Consider the following 8,408-nt stretch of genomic DNA (forward strand, 5'->3'; position numbering starts at 1 on the left):
TGGTGAGTCGGGGGAGGGGGTGATAACGAGAGGTTTAAAATGATAGATAAGATTCGGGGTTAGTCATCTCCCCCCAAAAATAATGTGGATGGCCCCCTGAAAGACTACCCAAGTTGACTTCTGGGCTCCAAACACACACACACACACCCTGTTCCATGCATGACTTCCCTTTCCACTTCTCTGACATCATAGACAGGTTACATCATAGACAGGTTACATCATAGACAGGTTCTTGTGTTCGATGAGCTGCCATCAGCCAAAGCACCTTCTTTCCTCTCTACACTGCCCAGTGTCAGGTATCCTGTTACAGTAACACAAATGGAGCTGCTTCAGCTCTTCAGTGTTTCCAGGACTGGAGGAGAAGGGAAATTTGGAAGGAGACGTGGAAAGACTTTCTGGGTAAGCCAGAGGCTGGAAATATAGATGAGGTTGGGGAAACCAAGCACAGGCTACAGAGGCACTGTGTGTGGTCTGTGGCTGGGCCGTCCTTTATCACTTTGTTTCCTTCAGTACTTCAATGCCAGTGACATGCAAGGTTTAGGGGTCCATGGGGTTGGGGAATCCTAAGTGATTTCCTGCATTCCATAGGATAAGAGTAGAAGGATTGCTAAGATGAAAGCAGGGAATCCAGAGGTAAAAATAAGGTGTTGCCCCCACATGGGACACATCCAGACTGAGCTCTGCAACCTGATCATGACTGTAGGAAGGCAGGGTGGCCACCATCAGTCATTAGGTTATGAAGACTCTAGAACTGGACTGTGCAACAGGAATGCTCAGGCTCGGAGGAACCAACTGACCAGCTGACCTAATGACCCAGATATGAAAAAAAAACCTCCCATTCCTTTATTTATACAGAGTAAGCGCACAGACTTGTACCAAGAGCAGCTCATCCTGGTTGTCTGTGCTTGCCTGAGAGACCTGTATAATGATGCTTAGTTTGTCTCAGAATGCATTGACTTAGTTTTAGACCTTTATTAAACTGATTTTCCTTTGCCTTTGGTTGCCTTGACTGCTCATGACACCCCCTTCCAACAATACCAACTCCATTCCAAAGCCTCTTTCAAGTCACTACTCTGACTTACCCACTGGGTTAGTTCTTCCAAATAAAGAGTCTTATATCTCTGATACCTCTGCTCACCATTCAGCCAACAGATAATTGTGTTTATATATTTGAACATCTGTGGGTCAAACATTTCCCTGAGTATCAGACCTATATAAATAAACAAACTAAAAGTCACATACTCACACACACACACACACACACACACACACACACACACGCAAATGGATGATAAACTCCCCTTGGAAAGATTAAAAATGCATCATATTGTGGGCACATGGTAGTACATATTATGTAGTCCCAACACTTAGGAGGCAGAGGCAGGAGTATTATGAATTCTAAGCTAACCTATATTACACAGCAAATAACTTATCTCAACAAACAAAGCTTTTTCCCCCTATTTTTTAATAGCCACTAACATATTCCTCCTTCCAAGCAACAGAGTGGTACTTCTTAGATGCCTGGTCTAAGGTCAGGCACCACGCTGAGCTGCTAGGTGCTGTTGGCACAGTAAATACAACACTCCCTGCCTGTGAGAGATGAAAGGTGAGAGATAAACACACATAAAAGTAAACCACAAATAATAGGTACTGTGAAGGAAGGAGATAGGACTACTAAGAAAGAATAAATAGAAGAACCCGATTAAGGTCGTGAGGTCAGCGTGGCTTCTCTAAGGAAACCACATGTGGTGGTTTGAATATGCTTGACCCACGGGAAGTAGCACTCTTAGAAGGTGTGGCTTTGTTGGAACAGATGTGGCCTTGCTGGATAAAGTGTATCACTATGTACGTGGTCTTTGAGGGTTCCTAGTGCCAAGCTCTGCCCAGTGTGGAAGAGACCCTCCTGATGGCTCCCTGCAGAAGCCAGTCTCCTGCTGGTGTCTTTTGATCAAGATGTGAAACTCAGTTCTTCCATCACCTTGTCTGCCTGGATGCTGCCACACTTCCCACCATGATGATAGTGGATTGACCCTCTGGAACTGTAAGCTAACCCCAATTAAATGTTTTCTTTTGTAAGAGTTGCCTTGGTCATGGCGTATCTTCACAGCAATGAAACCCTAGCTGAGAGGCCACATTTCCAATGATATCAGGAAGACATGGAAGGATGCAGAAGAACTGGTCCGGTTGTGTGGGAGGGTAAAGGAAAAATGTACACTCTCCCACACATATTGCAAAGACCCGTCAGTAAGATGGTCCACTGAAGAAGCTCAGGGTGGCTGAAGACAATTAGGAGGATATCAGTTAGCAATGAATTCAGGAAGCACTCAAGGGCTGCATCTTAGAGAGCCTGCTAGGTCCAGAAGATTATTTTGCATTGTACTTAAGTTCAACAAGCTAATAAGATGTTTAAAACAGTGGCTGTGGAATGTTTGGGCCACTACAGCAAGGGTGGACAGACGCAGTGGAAAGACTTTCTCAGCCAAGTAAAAAGGTAACATGCCTTGGTCTGTGGTGGTGGTGGAGATGGTGTCTGTGTGAAAATAAAACCGCACAGCTTACACTGTGGTCGAGGGGATACTTCTATTGGCCTTCAACAGCTTTATTAACTGAAACACATCAATATTTTAGATATCCATAAAATTTCTTCCTCGTGAGCACCTTCATCCAACTTGTGGCATTAGGTACTCATTTTTTCTTGTGCCCTGGAGTTCTTAGCAATAATTGCAGGGTTTTTAGAGTGAACTCTCCCTTCGTTGCAAGTACTTTTGATGCCTTGACAAATTGTCTTACATTTGAGCTTGGTATTTTCTTATGGCCCCTGTGTTGGTCAAACTTGCTTTTCCTGTGACAAAAAGGTCTGAGGATAAACAGCTTACGAAGAGGAAAGATTTATTGGGTTCACGGTTTCACAGCTCAGTAAACTGGTTCCACGGTTCTGAGCCTCGGGTTCTGATGGTAGACCATGGTAGAGGAAGTTATTCACCTTAGGTAGGGAGGCAACAGAGGATGAGAAAGGGACAAAGGAAGATACCTATCACCACCACCACTACCACCACCTAAAAACCAAAACAAAATAAACAACACCAAAACCCCACATCTGGCTCCTCCTTCGCAGCCTCCATCTCCTGTTTCACTAACTTCTGAAAATAGCACCACCTGCTGGTGGCCACACATTCTACACCTGACCTTGTAGGGGAAACTCTTTCTGGTGACTTAAGGAGTCATGGTGTTGGGAAAGTATTTTAAAAAACAAGTTCAAAGGCAAGATGTGCCAGATTCAGAAAAAGCAAACCGGGTTCCTAGCACTCAGAGTCCTTTGTAATCTAGGACAAGACGTTTCCTGTCACTCACCGTTATTAAGGACCTACCATGTGCCAGGATGACCCATGTAACCCCAAAGGAGTGATAAATGACAAGGAAAGCACCCGTCATGGTTTAATGGGCACTTGGTCCCCAGCTGTTGGCATCTGTCTTGAGATGTGGAAACTTTGGGATGCGGGCCTTAGCTGGTAGAGGTTACTAGGAGTGGCCCCTGGGACGTTACGCCTACTTTGTGTTCTCTCTGTTTCTCGATTGATGCTGTGAAGTGAGAAGAGCCTAGCTGCACAATTCCTCCGCTGTGAAGGTCATCATGCCTTCCCTGCCAGGGCGGCCTGGAACTCGGAAGCCACGAGGAGAACAAATGCTTCTCCTTTATAGCTTTCTGTCAGGTATTTGGTCGCAGAAGTAGAGTAAGTAACTAATAGAGACCTTTGTGCTAGAACACTTGGAGCGGCTGAGTGTCTGTCTACTAGGTCTAGCTGAACCAGCTTCAGGCTTGAGGAAGCAGGACAGCCTTGACCCAGGCCACGCGCTCAGGTCTCCCAGGAGCACTTATACGCACTGGCTGTTTCTTTGCCTTGTCCTCACCCCTCTTACAGGAAGACAGTGGCTTTGAAGAAAATGTCTTGGCAATTGGCTCATATGTGATTGATAAGTTTATGGTTCTGGGAGGCATCTAGGCATCCGGGCATGGATCTCAGTAATTAATCCTAGGAGGTCTTTAATGACAGAGGAGATTGTACCATGTGAAAGTCGCTTTAATACTAAACAGCTTGTGTTATCTAACAAATGAGAACATTTCACACCCAATAAACGTCACTTTTGATAAGTGCCACCAGTGCTCATAAATCTGACAAATAACTCAGCAAGATGGTACACAGGCTCGCCCTTCCCTGAATCATCCTTCACATGGTCCCCTCCTCTCCCTGTGCTTTTAGGAGACAACAGTGCCAGAGTCCTCTCCATCACCACATGAGCCCTGGGGCATGGAGTCTCGAGGTTTGTAGTCATTGCTTCATCACACCAACGCCACCCCACTTCTGAGGGGAAGCTTTGTTTCAGGTGAATGTGGGTCACTCTTAGTCCCTGTGTCCTATATTCAAAGAGATTTTTAAAAGCTGTTTTCTTCTCGTTTCCATTATTCGAAGCCATCAGAAACAGATGAGAGTTGGCTTAAATGATAAAAGTCGCCCGGGCTCCTCATCAAAAGCACAGTGATTAAAGGGGAACTGCCAAGATGTACTCTCTCCCCTCTGGGCTGATGGCAGATCAACTCTGTTTACTAAATGAGAACCTTCTTATCCTGTACATCACGGCCTCTCAGCGTGTGTCTATGCCTGGATGACCACGGAGGATGGACGAGTCTTGGCTCCATCATGAAGGGCTGAATACAAGAAAAGCCAAAATTAGGGGGGAAAGGTGCAAATTGAGAAAACTGGCCTGTATGATTCCAACACACACACACACACACACACACACACACACACACACACACACACAAATATGCACACATGCATGCTAGAAAAGCCAAAGCTATTTAGAGAGTGGAAAGGAGTATTAATATAATATCTAACTGTATTCTAAATATCTAAATATCTGTCCTTATAGACCCATAGATAAATGTAGCTCTGACCTCTCATCTTTTTGTAACAGATGGGGATTATTATTGAGTCAAAATGGAGAAAATAACTGACTTCCAACTGATACATTTGCACTGCAATCCCCACACATAAGACTCAGGTAAAGAAAATCTCAAAAGGAGGCCATAAAGATTGCAAGAGCCCCAGGACATCTGCTTCTAGATAATGTCCCCTAGGCCTTGACAGCTTGTCTATTGCTGTGATGAAACACTAAGATCAAAGACAGTTGAGGAGGAAAAGGTTTATTTGGCTTACACTTCCCCATCACTGTTCATCATTGAAGGAATCAAGGGTAGGACAAGGCAGGAGCTTGGAGGCAGGACTGATATACTGGCTATGGAGGGGTGCTTCTCACTGGCTTTCTCCTTGTGGCTTGCTTTCATCGAGAATCCAGGATCACCAGCCCAAGAGGGCACTGTCCACAATGACCTGAGCCCTTCCCCATTCATCACTAAATAAGAAAATGCCCTATAGTCTTGCCCACAGTCCCATCTTTCTGAGGCATTTTATCAACTGAGATTCCCTCCTCTTCAGTGACTCTAGGTTCCGTCAAGTTGAGAGCACACAGCAAGAAATTGCCCACGAAATCTCACAAATACTGTTGTCTGAACAAGATCACTACAATGGCCCACCCATTGGCATGCCAACATGGACCTGGTCCCATGCCTAGAGGAAGAGTTACATGCTGACAACGACTGTTAAGAAGGAATCTGTTCGTCTTCTCAAGGAATGAGTTCCTAGGTAGGTTGTCCAATCCCAAGGAGTTAAACTCTGAATAAATGTACTTGTGGACAGTAAGAAGCAGAGTTGGTAGGCTGCATATACATGTGTGCATACATGCTTATATACATGCGTATTACATACACATACACATTTAAAATATTAATTAAAGAAGATATTATGAATCTGGAAGGAAGGATGGGACATAGAAGAAGGAGGGAGAAGGGTCAGGACTGGTAAAAATATAGTGCTCATGTATCAAGTTCACAAAAAAGAAAAGAATGCTTGCCTGTGTTTGCAAACATGGAGGGAGCAAGAGAGGGAACAGGAGGAAGGCGAGGTAGCTTTGAGAGCTGTGAAACTATTTCCTGTGCTATAGATAATGGTGGTTACATTTAATAATAATGTATCAATATTGGCTCATCATAGTGTCTTAGCATTGGCTTACATAGAGTGTCACTTATGAAAACTTTGGTGGTACCACATGGAAACTCTGTTAACAAGAACAGCCACATAAGCTAGACTTAATGCCCTTTGTGTGTTCTGGGCTCAGCACTTACCTCATTAGGCATCTTCAGTCTTAGAAGAATTAAGTCATGTTCGTAGCAGAAGGAGGCAATAGCCTTTTACTTCATTCCTCCTCCTTTCTACTCTAAAGGGGAAGACTAACGAGGAAGCTCCTGTTGTCAGAATAACAACAAGGGCATTTTCTGGCAGTCAGTTCATGAGAAAATGTGTCCTGTAATTGGAGCATCCGAGACTCACCCAGCATCTGTGGTACAAATGAGCCTTCTCAGTATGTGTACAAATGTTAGCGTAATTATTGCAGCTAATATGAATGCAGCCCGGCCAACTTCTTCATTGGAAATTCAGTCCTAAAGAGGGCTTTGTGACCCCTGGGATAGAGCAGAGCCCCAAGCAGCCTTGCAGTCTTGTAGGATACCAGCACCATGGAAATGACCAGTCCATAGGCTCTGGCAATGCAGAGCTGGTCTGTGGGCCCAGGATTCTTCCCCCTTCCTCCAACGTGCTCAAGACTTTTAAACCAAACCTTGGCATCATTGTCATGAACAGTACACCATGCCTCAGCCTTTTGCTCCCCTTTCCTGCCTCAAAAGACTGGAATGCAGCGAGTTGCTCTCTCTCTTGTCCCAGACCTTCCAAGGCCACCCGAAGAACTGCCAACTCTTTTCTTTCTCCTCACTGCCAGTTGTCACAAGACTAGTTGTCATGGGCCACAGTCTTGAAGCACAAGCAACCATCTGTCTTGCAAAGTGGGAACTGGCTTGGATGACACTGGCCCCAGTGACAGTCTGGCACAGAATGTAGTGTTGGCAACAAAGAAATGAGAAACACCTTTAAAGGAAAAATGTGGGGCCAAAACTGTTACGTAATCCTGAGAGCCGACCTTGAGCTATCAAGCAAGTAAAGAGATGGGTCCTGAAATGGGGGTCGGGGTGTTAAGAAAAATGGGAAAGGTAAAGTTCTGCCATCTAAACTTTGCCTGGCACTGAGAATAAAACATATGAAAGAGCGTGTCATGTACTGCAGAGATGGATTAAATGATGAAGTGCTTGCCATACAGGCATGAAGAACTGACTTGGATCCCCCAGAAAGCATGTTAAGGATTAAGGCACAGTAGTGCACAGAAGTAATCCCAGCCCTGCAGAGTGAGAAACAGAAAGATCTGGGGACTGACTGACCAGGCAATCTGGCATAATCAGTAAGATTCAGGTTCAGTGTCTCCATCTCAAGGTTAAGATAGAAAGAAACAGGGTTGGGGATTTAGCTCAGCGAGCACAAGGCCTTGGGTTCAGTCCCCAGCACCGGGAAAAAAAAGAAAAGAAAAAAAAAAGGTAGAAAGAAACAAAGGAACATATCCAAAGTTCCAAAGTCAATCTCCAGCCTCCATGCACACATGTGCTCATACATCTACACATGCATACACATATATGCACACATACACTATATAGGTTATACAAGACAGAGGACTAAGGTCTCCAGAGTCTATGGCAGGTGTGTCCTTCTGACACCATAAAGCCATGTAGCCAAGGCCAGACAGGCAAGGGTTGTAGCCACACGCAAAGACAATACCTGGATCATGCCCAGTAACAGGGCATCCTGGAGATCCTACCTCCCACTTTTATTTGTTTTCTGATTCTCTTTGCAGAGAGTCTTTCATCCTTCCCTGTCCCCGACTTCACATCAGGAGCTGAAATGCATGTTGCAGACCTGGCAGTCCTGACCTTACCTCAGAACATGAACTTGCTGTCTCAGTTGTCTCTCTTCAGGAGATCTGATCCTTTCACCAACAAGTTGAACATGACTCACAGGGAAGGGGGGGTGTTAGAAAAAACAAAAAGTAGACTCAGTTCCCTTCTCTCTCTTGTTCTTTCTGTTTCCCAATGGGCCCAATTTCATCTGCATGTGTGTACGCTATTCCTTTTCAGGCCCACTTTGGGAGCAATGAAGTCTTTGCTAAGGAATGCCCCTCTGGCTGTCCTTTCCCTCCCAAGAAAAAGGAGATATTTCCTGTTCTGTATTCTAGGCAGCAGTGCTGTCTGTGTGCTATTATGTAAAGTCCCTGGGTTGTTAATAGTTTTAGTTTCCCCTGCATTTCAAACCTGGGTGATGGAGTACAGATAGGCAAGGGTTGGCTCTAAGCTGATGCAAATTAAAACTGAAAAGATATTAAACTCAAGGAGTCAGGAAGAATAGAAGAAAAAT

The 8,408-nt window shown here is 44.9% G+C and overlaps 1 long non-coding RNA gene across 1 annotated transcript; it reads left to right on the forward strand.

Moving 5' to 3' along the window:
- The first annotated feature begins 248 nt into the window (after positions 1 to 248).
- LOC134481986 (uncharacterized) lies at positions 249 to 7,215 on the forward strand. The gene is made up of 2 exons (XR_010057950.1): positions 249 to 4,320; positions 5,496 to 7,215. It is a non-coding gene; the product is annotated as an uncharacterized LOC134481986 (long non-coding RNA).
- The last annotated feature ends 1,193 nt before the right edge of the window (positions 7,216 to 8,408 follow it).

This window comes from Rattus norvegicus, chromosome 15 (assembly GCF_036323735.1).
Source record: "Rattus norvegicus strain BN/NHsdMcwi chromosome 15, GRCr8, whole genome shotgun sequence".
NCBI lineage: Eukaryota > Metazoa > Chordata > Mammalia > Rodentia > Muridae > Rattus > Rattus norvegicus.